Source organism: Sciurus carolinensis, chromosome 12 (assembly GCF_902686445.1).
Source record: "Sciurus carolinensis chromosome 12, mSciCar1.2, whole genome shotgun sequence".
Taxonomy (NCBI): Eukaryota; Metazoa; Chordata; class Mammalia; order Rodentia; family Sciuridae; genus Sciurus; species Sciurus carolinensis.
This window is the reverse complement of record NC_062224.1, coordinates 82,484,185-82,496,703: the sequence shown is the minus strand read 5'-3', so window position 1 is coordinate 82,496,703 and position 12,519 is coordinate 82,484,185.

Below are 12,519 nucleotides of genomic sequence, written 5' to 3'. Positions count from 1 at the left end.
TTCCCCGGGCTGGAAGTGGCCATCGCTAGCTCCTACCCGGGTTTGGGGTGTCCCCGGATCGCCGCTGAGGCTCGGCGCAGGTGCCAGGAGACCCCCTCGCGCGCCCCCTGCGGCGGGGGCAGACCCTCAGCGGGCGGTTCCTCCTCCCCGCAGCGGTGCAGGCCGGGTCCAGGGCACGACGCCCCCCCACATGGTTTCATCCTGGGAATCAACTCCTAGCTCAGTCCTCGGTTGAGCTGGTAAGAGCGGGACGGCTACCTGCCCGCACGCCTGAGTTCTAGGCAGACTAAAAGACCGCGACGCGGTTCAACTCATTCCAGCAAAGCCGCCTCGCGCCTCGGGTCCCGCAGTCCCCGGCCGGTCCCGACCCGCACACATGCTTGCATTTGTGCACACGCGCGCACACACACGCACGCACATATGCACACCCCGGTGCACACAGACACTCCCGCGCGCGCTCACGCCCGCACACACTCAGGGTTATAACAAAGGAAGAGGGGCCAGCACTGCCTTACTTTTCTTCCGCTTCTCCTCTCTTTTGCAGCCCCCCAGCCCCGGGGCCGGCGCGCCCGGCCCACCCCGCCCTCCGCGCCCCCCCGACGGCAGCGGGCGGCCGGCATTCCGGAGCAGCGCGGCGGAGCGGCAACTTCGCGCCCAGGCGCCCGCGCCTTGCAGCCCGGCGGGCGGGAGACAAAAGCTGCGGCGCCGCCGGAGGCCGCGCGGCCAAGGTGTGCTCGCTAATTGTCAGGAAATGTGTGTGTGTGCGCGGCCGGGAGCCCGCGGGGCGGGGGAGGGGGCGGCCGGCGGGAGCGGGAGAGGGAGAGACCCACCCCACCCCCAGCCCCCGCCACTCGCCAGCGCCGGGCACCCGAACCCGGATTAGAGAATAAATTATCTGCTCTCCTCTCATTGGGCTGTGGCTGAGGACGCCGTCGGCGGCGCGGGGCTGGGAGCTCGCCCCGCTCTTTGCATTCACCGCACAGCTCCGGCTCGCCTCGCTGCGCGGGGGCCGGGAGCCTGGGGCCTCGGCTCCAGACACCAGAGGACACCAGCCGGCTGTCCGTGCCGCCCTTCCCCCGGCCCGGCCCTACCCTCCCAATTCTGGCAGATATCTTGGGGACATAGAAACTGGGGAAAAGGGGCCCGGGGCCTAGATATCTGCGTCCCTCCTCCTGCCCCGCCACACCCCTTCCCCAGAAGGAGAAAATCGGGGAGGGGGTTTGGCAGCAGCAGCCGGTCACCTAAGCCAAACCCCCTTCAGTCAGAGAGGGAGGGATTGGAGATCCTCTCAGTGACCAAGGACCAAGCCTTGGGGCCATGCCCCGCTCTCCACAGAGCAACAATGACAAAGGAGAAGGCACCAAGCCTCTTTGCTTTTCTCCTCTCTCCAACCTGCTCAGCTCTGGCTCATATTCTTTTCTTCTCTCTCGCTTGCTTTCTTTCAGGTGCTAGGGATAGAACCCAGAGCCTCTGGCTAGCCTGGCAAGCACCCTTCCACTGAGCTACACCCCTCAACCCCCAACCCAATCTTACTGCCCATTTCCAGGATCTTCCTTTAGCCCACCTGGGATTACCGCTCCTTAACTGTCTGCAAAGGAAATGCACTCTAGGACCTTCCTGAATTCATTCACTCGGCAAGCAATATGCAGAACCACCCATGTGGGATGATGGGAGGCACCAGGCAGAAAGGTTGAGATGAGACCAAAAAAAAAAAAAAAGAAAGAAAAAGAAAAGAAAAAAAGCTGCTGTAGAGATTCAGTCAAAGTTTGAACCCAGAGGCAGAATGACTAACTTAAGACATTCATGCGGTAAGTAATTGAGCAGGTCTTAGGTGTCAGGCTGTGTGCTAAGCATTGGGGATACGCAGGTAAAACCATGGGCACGGTGCCCAGTCCCCTGGAGCACACAGTCTGGTGGACAAGATGGACACTGACTGGTGTGATATGAGCTAATCAGGAGGCATTGCGGGGAGGGTGAGATTCGGGGGGCTCTTCATCTACTCTGGGGAATCCAGTGAAGCTTCTCTGAGGAAATGAGATCAAAAGGATGACAGTTAGCTAGTGAAGACAGGATGGGGAGGGAAAGAGTTCTGGGCAGAAGGGACTTGTAGGAAGGTTCGGAGCTGCTGGTAAGGGGCTCATTAGAAGGTAACTAAATGAAGGGAGGGAGCCCAGAGGGAGGTGGGCCTGAGAAGGAACCGGGGGAATTCGGAGTGCTGCTCAGAGTAGTATTTATAGATATAACCCAGGCAGTTTCCTCCAGGGTCTGCAGACTAATGTTTTGGAAGAGGCTCACTTGTGTGTTAGCACACGCAGGCCAGCCACAGTCCCCACCCCCATTTGACTTCTAGTGACCATCTGCTGGAACTGGACCAACTCTGCCTGCTGAAGATACCCCCCAATAAAGGACACAGAAGATGATATCCCTACTTCAATTTATCACTTCCCAGTGTCCCGAACCACTCTGTTGGTGACATTCTGTAACCCCGGGCCCTCGCATGGGGAAAGCTGTCCATGCACTGACCTGGACTCCTTTCCACCTGTGGGCATTCTGTGTTTTCCAGCACTTCTACCTTTATCCCAACTCATATGAGTTAAGTTTATCTTCATCAAACTGAGAAAATGAGGGGGAGCAAGGGAGAGTGGCTTCCTAGTGCCACACAAATTCAGTGGCCAAGCAGAATGTGTGGCTCCCTGTCTTCTCTCTACTAGACTTCAGGTGTTGGCTTATGTACCCAGCTCATCAGTGTGCGAGGTGAGGGTAGGGGCTAAATGATCCCCTGCCTTCATGGAAGCCTTCAGCACCTGGGACAGGGCTCCGCACACACAGGCTCTGGAGCCAACCCTGCAGAACAGTGAGTGACTATGCGAGATGGGAAGGAAAAATGAAAGGGCAGATGTGGGGACACGTCACAGCAGAAACTGGATGAGCTTGGGGCTCACACACGCTTGGTTGGAATTGCCACAGTCGCTAACCCACTCTGCACTTAGCCTTTCTGACCACAGTTCCCTCATCTGCCAAACAGGATTCCCATTATCCATCTGAGAAGGCTGTCAAGAAGAGTGAGATTATATATTTGTGGACTATCTATGGAAAAACATTCAAGAGCTAGGTGGATGTGGCCCCTGTTTTTCAGGGTTTACCCTCTAGTAGTTGTGATGTTGTACCACATGCCTGCATTACCTGTCCAAAATGAGTAGGTAAATAATAAAGCAATATAACAACACTAAAACAGTCCATGCACCTTTGTTGAACTGGATGGAGTTTTGCAGTTTGAAACACCAGCCTGTTTTATATGGAAGAGAATCCTAGTTTTTTCTTTAGAAAGTGACTCTGGCTTGCCAGGCACTGTGGTGCACACCTGTGGCTCAGGAGGCTCCCAGTGGGTCAGGAGGCTGAGGCAGGAATATGGCGAGTTCAAAGCCAGCCTCAGCTAAAGTGAGGCACTAAGCAACTCAGTGAGACCCCGTCTCTAAATCAAATTACAAAATAGGGCTGGGATGTGGCTCAGTAGTTGAGTGCCCCTGAGTTCAATCCGTGGTACCACCCCCCAAAGAAAAAGAAAGTGACTGTGGCTTGAGGGTTTGCACACCACCCTTTCTCCAGGCAAAGGTGTAGATGGCCAAGCGGAGGAGATACACAGTTCAGACTCCCCTTCGCAGTGGGAAATGGCATCCCAGCAGGCTCGCTGTTCTGTTGAGAGATCCAAATCCCTGCAGGTAATGGGAGATGAGAGGAGACAGAGCAGAGGTGATGGGGAAGAAAGACCACGGGTCTGGGCCGTCCCTCAGCAGGCCCCATTGTGCCCAGGGCAGGGAAGGACTCCCGATCTGCTAATCTAGTGCTGCACTCTGAGGCTTGGTGAGCTAGCTACCTGCCTGGCGCCCTGTGGGCCCCAAGGAAAGCTGAGAGCAGCAGGTGCAGAGCCTAAGGAGGGGAGAGGGCTTTCTCCTGTTACCCTACAGGTATTGAGGTCCTGGGGCCAGACAGGGCGGTCATTCATCTGCAAGCACAAAGAGACACTCAGCCACAGAGAGGCCAGGCCAGCTCACCTCAGACACTGGGGCATAACATCAGTGGGAACTTTAGAGGCCTCTTAAAAAAAAAAAAAAAAAAACGCACAACTTTGGACACTTACATCTGGTGCATCTAGTGGCATTGGGGGAGAAGCTAGGATAGGAAAGAATCATTTTGTAGGATTTCCTGGGGAGGGAAAGGTTACATAGTAGCCCCCGCCTCCATAAAACAAGGAGGAGGGTAGATGCTACCAGAAAGACTATAAAACAGGAATTAAAAAGAAGTAGCATAGTTTATTTCTGAAGAAGTAGCAGCTAAGGAGGAAGGAAGGAAAATCAAAGGCCCAGGACTGAATGGCCATCTTCCAGGCTAAGGAAATCATATGGCTGCTCCTTCTTCAGCTGAGTTTCCTGAGAAGGGTCAGGTTGGGCAGCACTGGGGACAGGAATGTCCTGCGGCTCCAGCAGCGGACAGCTCACCTTCCTGACCTGCACCTTTGCCTCCTGTCCCCTCATCCCAATTCAGGTAAAATCCAACTACAGTCCAGTCCCCAGTCAGTCTCAGACGCAGGGATGACTTTTATGGAAGGGACAGAATGGGAACTATTTGCATATTAAAAACTCAGAGGTACTCAGGGATAATCATCACCCACAGGATTCTGAGTACTTGTGTGCGGTGCTAGAATCTGCTCCTTACTACAGTCCCCAGAGCATCAAATGTAGGATATAAATATAGACCTAGAGCACAGTTGTTTTGTTTGGTGCCAGGGATTGAATTCAGGGGCACTCAACTACTGAGCCACATCCCTAGCCCTATTTTGTATTTTATTTAGAGACAGGGTCTCACTGAGTTGCTTAGCGCCTCGCTGTTGGCTGAGGTTGGCTTTGAACTCGCCATCCTCCAGCCTCAGCCTCCCAAGCTGCTGGGAGTATAGGTGTGCACCACTGTGCCTGGCTCTAGAGCTGCAGTTGTAATCAACGATTATGCCACAGACCTGGCATAGTACTAGACTCCTCAGGGATACAAGGATTTGCTTCTTTCATACTTTTAACCAGCAAAGTCTTCATACTTGGCAGCTGAATTTTTGGTACCGTATGTAACTCTATTTTTTAAAATTTATTTATATTTTACTGTGCTGAGGAATGCACCCAGGGCCTCGTGCATGCTAGGCAAGATCTTATTTTAACTTTTTAATTAGAGATTTACCCAAAGTTGTACAAATAATATAGGAAAATCTCATGTACTGTTCATTCAATTTCCCCCAAGAGATACATCATAATAACTATAGCTACTTAAAACCAGGAAATGTTTTTAAAATTTTTTTTCATATATGTATATAGGGTAATAATGACCGTCTCATTCTACCATCCTTCCCATCCCCATTGCCCCACCCCTCCCCTCACTCCCCTCTGCACAATCCAAAGTCCCTTCATGCTTCCCTACCCATTCCCCACTATGGATCAGTATCTGCTTATCAGAGAAAACATTTGACCTTTAGATTTTGGGGATTAGCTTATTTCACTTAGCTTGATAGTCTCCAGTTCCATCCTTTTACCTGCAAATGGCTAGGCAAGGTCTTTACCGCTGAGCCTCATCATCGGCCCTTGTGCATAGCTTTACTGACCTCTCATCTTCCTCAATGACAGTTTCAGCAACAACCCCGCTGCACCTCCTGTCCCAAGTCCTTGCCTCCTCTATCATCCAAGTGACCCCCACTCCACTCAACAACTGCTAATTGAATCCCATCTCCCATCTCTTCTTTTTTTTTTTTTTTTTTTTTGGTTCAAATCAATTTGCTTTTATTGGATGCTAATCACACAAGTATTATAATTACCTTAACTCTAATCACACCAATATCACATATTACTTAATCACTAAATTAGAATACTATAAGCCCCGAGTAAGCAAGACTCACTCCTTACTAAGCTCTTTCCTAAGGTCCACTCCTATGCGACGTGTCTTAAGTCGAAGGGCAGTGACTCCCGGAGATCAGCCAAGAACACAGCTCAGAGATCTCGCTGAGGAACTCCCTCTGGCTGGAGTCCTGATCGGCGAGGACGGTTTGAAGGTGAAGGAGGACAGCGAGGTTACAGCAGCAGGCTGGGCAGAGACATCTTAGGCGAGATCTCCCATCTCTTCTTGTACTCCCAGACCTTTCAACCGTGTCATCTGGAACTCAGCGTGCCACCAGCCAGTGTCCCTCTGTCCTTAAACCCTTCCCTGAGCAGTCCTTTCACAGTCTTGCTCCACTGATCCCTGGCTGACCCCTGGCTGACCCCAGCAGCCTCACCCATGCAAGGCTGAAGTATGAGAAGACAACGGCTGCTCGGCTGCCCCGGGAGCCAGACTTCCTCCTGCAGAAACCCCAGCATCTCTGATAGGAGCCGGTGAGACCCCACCTCCTGCCCCTTTGCTTCTATCTTCTCCTTCCACTCGCGGGACCAGCCTCTACATTATATCCTCACCATTCTCTATACCTCCAGTATCCTCACTCTCAGGTGTCTGTCACAGATACCTTCCATCCTTCCAATTAACTTTCTTTTGGTACAGGGAATTGAACCCAGGGGTGCTCAATCACTGAGCCACATCCCCAGCCCTTTTTATATTTTATTTAGAGACAGGGTCTCACTGACTTGCTTAGGACCTTGCTAAGTTGCTGAGGCTGGCTTTGAACTCTCGATCCTCCTGCCTCAGCCTCCTGAGCTTCAGGGATTACCATCTCGCCCGGCCCAATTAACTTTTTTAGAAGTCCTCCTTCCAACTATTCTTCATTCTCCCTGGAACCTAATTCACAGAACCAGTTTGCAGCCCTTGGGGACCCATGGGGGAGTACTTCTCCCTCTCCAGCCTAGTTTCCCTGGTCCTCCCCGCCTCTCCTTCATCTTCCTTGCCTCTCTTTCCTTCCATTGTACTAACTGGACAAGTCCCAATCCTGATTAAACCCAGCTGGCCATCTAGCCTCACCTGTTCCAAGCAGCTGAGCATACTAAAGAAAATCAGGCAACCATGCTTATTGATGAGTCTCACGCTAACTTTTTTTTTTTTTTTTTTTTTTGGTAGTAGGGATTGAACCCAGGGGCATCTTACCACTGACCTAGCTCCCCAGCCCTTTTTATTTTTTATTTTGAGACAGGGTCTTGCTGAATGGCTGAGGAACTTGGGATCCTCCTGCCTCGGCCTCAGTGGCTGAGCTGGTAGGCATGCGCCACAGCTTGAATGGTCTCACTCTAAATTTACCACTTTAAATCTCAAAAGAGCACTCAGCCCTACCTAGCAAGCTTTCCACACTTCCCTGGTGTGTTCCTCCTCCCTTCTCCAGATATGGCTCCTTGCCTCCCGCCCCTCCCTCTCCCTCTCCCTCTCCCTCTTTCTCTCCCCCTCCTCCTCCCCTCCCCCTCCCTCCCTCCCCAGCACTCCAGCTCTACCCTCCTCACACTAGCCCCCTGCTTCCCTGGTGTAATAAACACAGACCAGTTCAAACCCATCAGTTCAAACACATGAGGTTACTACATCAGAAAATCCAGCCCCCTGCCCATGAGGTGTCCATTCACATTCTCCGCCTCCCTTGAAGTCGCTGTCCCTATCTAGGGCCAGTCTCCCTCTCTGCTCTGGATCCTTCCATTCCTGCTTCTCCTGTGCCTTGCTCCTTGCATCATCCCCTTTCTTCCTGAATCCTCAGTCTCTCCCTCCCCCCTAGATCATGACCACGAACATAAAAATATGACATTTCTCACCTAAAAGGAAAAAAAAAAAACCCCAAACCCCAAACCCCCACCTTCCTGTTATCCCCACATCTTTCTCCAGATTAAGGCCCCACTTTTGTCTTTGATGTATTTTTTCACTTTTAAAGTTTTGGGAGCTGGGTTGAACCAGGGCCTCGAGCATGCCAGGCAGGTGCTTTACCCCTGAGCCACACCCCAGCGCTGCTTCGGCATCTCACAGCGAAACTCAAGCCACTCTCTGTAGTCGCGCTACACATCCTAACCAATAACCTCTCCTCCATTTACTCCAGTTTGACTTCTGTGTGCAAGACCCTACTGACACCTCTCTTGTCAAGATCATCATAACCTTCAACTTGCCAGCCTGACTTGACAGTGGACTACTCTCCTCTCCTTGGAACATGCCCTCCCCTGCTTCATGACCGTTCTTTGCACTCTCTTAACTCTCCCTGCCTCACTCCCTAGGCAATCTCATCTTGTCCTGCCTGGCGCCCTGTGGGCCCCAAGGAAAGCTGAGAGCAGCAGGTGCAGAGCTGCAAAGACCTTATTGCAAATAAGGTCACATTCAAAGGCGCTGGATTTCAGGACTTCAGGAGATCTTTCTGGGGAACCCATAACGAATGTCTACCAGGTATTTCACTGAATTCTTACTTTAATACTTTCCCCCCAGTCTCTTCCTTCCTGGGTTCCCCTGTCTCATTGAGAGCTGTAGCAACTCTGTCCCAAACGGTGGAGAGCATCCCAACTGCATCTTTCCTCACCCTCTGCAGCTGACACAGCAGCAAGACCCGCTGTTCAAGTCCAGCCCCTGCTCCCACCTCCTTGCTGCCTCTGGAGCCTAGTAACTGTCCCCAACCCTGACCTAGCAACTGCCCTTGACCCTGACCTAGCAACTGCCCTTGACCCTGACCTAGCAACTGTCCTTGACCCTGACCTAATAACTGACCAGAGCAGCAGCCCCTCATTCTCCCGCTTCCACTCCTCCTTCCCTCTCCGGTCCACTCTCCTTCTCAAAACCAGAGTGAGTGTTTTAAAGCATAAATCACATCACATCCCTCCCACTGCTTAATACCTTCCAAAGACGTCTTACTGGAATTAGAATAAAATCCAAGCTTCTTAACTTGGCTTATGAGGTTTTACATGGTCTGACCCCTCTTCTCCCATTTCCTACAACTCTCTCCTGCCCTCACCGCCTCTCCTCCTGTCCAGCCTTCCTATGGCACCCTTGAACGTGCCAAGATTGTTCCTGCCACAGGGCTTTGCACTTGCTGTCCCTTCTGCCTGGACCCCCCTTTCCCACATCCAGGTACAAATAACCCCCTTGTGGTCATATCTCCAATGCCACCTGCTGAGACAGGCACCAGCTATCCTATTACTCTATCTTGTTTTGTTCATGTGCTGAGATTGCTTGACTAGTTGGTCTCCATGTTGCCATCTGACTCTCCTATTAGAATACAAGGGCAGGGGGTTGGTCTGCTTTTGTCATTGCCAATTCCCCAGCACCTACAACAGAGCCAGCACATAGTAGGTGTGCTACACTATTTAGTAAATAAGTCAATTTGCCACCAGGTGCCAGGCACTGTACTAGTGTCTAGAGATTCAATGATGAGCGAAAACAAAAATCTGGCTGAGTGTGGTGGCATACCCCTGTAATCCCAATGCCTTGGGAGGCTGAGGAAGGAGAATTGAAAGTTTTCAAGGCCAGCCTCAGCAACTTAGTGAGACCCTAAGCAACTTAGTGAGACTGTGTTTCAAAATAAAAAATAAATAAATAAAAGGGTTGGGGATGTGACTCAGGGATAAAGCACCCCTGGGTTAAATCCCCAAAACAAACGAAACAAAACAAACAAACAAAAATCCCAAACTGTGTTTTTTCTCCATAAATGAGATAGTAGAAAAACAGAACAAAACACCAAGACAGGGACCCTGCCCCTGTCACATGTCACAAAGAAAACCGGTGGCTGAATTACTTCTCAGCAACACTATCTCTGAGAATCTTCTGGAGCCATGGAAGTTTCTCCAAACCCGCACTCCTCCTGAGGCTTCCCTGCACCCCGCTGCTCAGAAGATGGCCTGGCTTTCTACTTCAGAGAAGCTTGAGGCCTGGGCCAGGAACTCTTGCTGGCACCTCTTGTTCGCTCCCCTTCCTGGTTTCTGCCCGCCCTTCTGGAGAGGGTGTGGGCTTTGCAGGCAGACGTGAGTGCCATCTCTGGGTCTGTGAGTGACCTTGGGCAAATGGCTTATCCTTCGAGTCTCAGTTTTCTGATTCGTAAAATGGTCCGTATGTTTTCCTGAGAACTGAACAAGACACCTGATGTCACAAGCCTCTCTTGTCATGGATGCCCAGTAAAGATTTCCTTCCCTCCTTGGCCCCCCGGCCCCCACCGCTCTAGAGGATGAGTGTTAGCATAGCTGTTTGCCAAATGGGGAAACTCAAGGCAGGTCTACTGATGATCCAGTCTATGGGTTACCCCACCCAAAGTCACAGCCTGCTCAGGGCAGATCCTGAATTAAATCCCAAGTCTCAGACTCCAGGCCCAGGGCTCACGCCACTGTGGCAAAAAGCAAATATGACGAAAATCGAGGGATGTTTTAAGGAAGCCAAATTAAATTCAAAGGACTTTCCTTTAATCGGGAACATCTTTGTCCCTGCAGGGTGCGTGCGTGTGTGTGTTGTGTTAGAAAGTCCTTTATCTCAAGAAGTGACTGTTGCATTTTCCCCACTTAGTTGGAGAGAAATAGGCTCACAATGTCCAACCCCACTATCATAAAACCAACTTGAAATCCCAGATAGTCCGGCAGAGTATTCGAGGGACTAAAAGTGGTTATGCGTTTACCGACCTTGGTTTGAAGGGACCATGGAGAATTCAGAGAAATAAAGGCCCTGCTCCTGCCACCCTGCCTCCTACCGCCCTGGCCTCAGGCAGCCTCTTCAGAGAAGGAACACCAGACTGCATTCTCCCTGTGTCCCTCCTCCCTGGCCAGTTGGGGAATGGTCTCTGCCTTTCTCTTCTGAATCGCTCCCAGAAGGCCCCAGGGGGAAAATTTTGGATTCAAATGGAGAACATAAAAATGTGGTCAGCATATTGGCCCTGGTATTTTATTTTCTTTTTTCCATGCAACTGGCCCCAGGAGGTGACTGACAAGTTGGGCCAAGTGCACTGAAAACCCTGTCCCAGAGGGCCCATGAGTCCTGAACCGCACAGACCCCTGAGGACCCCTCCAGCCCACAGAGAGTCACAAATCCAGCAAGCTGAAGGCTTGGTGCTCACTGACCGTGCTGGGGAAAAGGCAGCCAATCCTGCCACTACGTGAGCTGGAGAGGAAAAAGGTGTAACACGACGACTTTGGGATGAAATGAAGCAACAGAGGGATGGCAGGAGGGACAGGGGCCTGCTCACCCGCACAAGAAAGAGACTAGTTAGGATGTGTCTGAAACCCTTCCATCTCAGAAATCCTGGCTCCCCCCTTTGTTCTGTTTTGTTTTTTCCTTGTTTGTTTGTTTTGGTTTTGGTACCAGGGATTGAACCCAGAGCACTTAACCACTGAGCTACATCCCAACCCTTTTTTGTATTTTACTTAGAGACAGGGTCTCCCTGAGTTGCTTAGGGCCTCGCTAAGTTGCTGAGGCTGGCTTTGAACTTGTGATCCTCCTGCCTCAGCCTCTGGAGCCGCTGGGATTATAGGTGTGTGCCACTGTGCCCGGCTCTGGATCCCTCTTTGGAACTAAGGTCAAACATGATCAGGCAGATGTAGGAGGTTGTCAGGGCAGGAAAGCAGCACTGGGGGACCTAGAGGAGCCAGAAGTGGCAAAGAGGAGAAGGCACTTATTGATCAACCATCGTCACATTTAATCTTCAAAATAACAAGTGAGGTGGACACAGTTACCCCAGTTTTACAGACAGGAACACTGAGGCACAGAGACTAGATGAGCTTCCCAGGGTCCCAGAGCCAAGTGCTCAGCCTGGAGTTCCAACCCAGGTACTCTGGCCTGGAGTGTCATGAAGTCAGCAAGCCTGAATACCCTCTGGGACCCTGGAAGCTGCATGTGCACAGCTTCTGTTTTCCCACTTTGAAGGAGAGGAGTGGAAAACAGACCATGCCCATGAACTAGACTGACCATACGAATACCTTCTGGGACAGAGGAGTGTGGTGTGTGTGTGTGTGTGTGTGTGTGTGTGTGTGTGTGTGTCTGCATCTGTGCATACAACTGGCCACCAAGGATGTGTCAGACAGATCCGAGAGGCACATAGTTGAAAATATTCAGCAGGAATGAATATACACTCCTGTACCTGGGCACAGAATCCCCATTATATATGAACAGGTTTAGGATGTAGGGAGACTAAAAAACATTAATTTAGGAGTTTCTCCTGATGGCAAGCTCAGGTTGAGTCACCAGTGTGGAGAGGCTTCCAGAAAGGCCCACTAGGGCTGCAACAGCAGAAGTGTCCTGACCCCCTGGAGCATGCACGCTGGGTTGGGTGTCAGCCCCTTGCTGTCAGAGGGATAAGGACAGGCTGGAGAGGAAAAAGAGGGGAGGACCAAGACTGAGCTGGACATCCGAGGAAGAGGTGATACATTCGCTCCCTGGTTGGAAGAACCAAGTGATGCGGTATTTCCTATCTGTAAAGGGGCGCAGTAGGCGGGTGGCAGAGAGAGTAGGGTCATGTGTGGAAACTGCTTAGCTCAGAATCCGACACCGTAAATGTTACCCTGAGCATGCTCACCCCCCACACGGGGAACCATCAGACACCCAAGGATGGGGGTCTCCATGGCTTCAGTC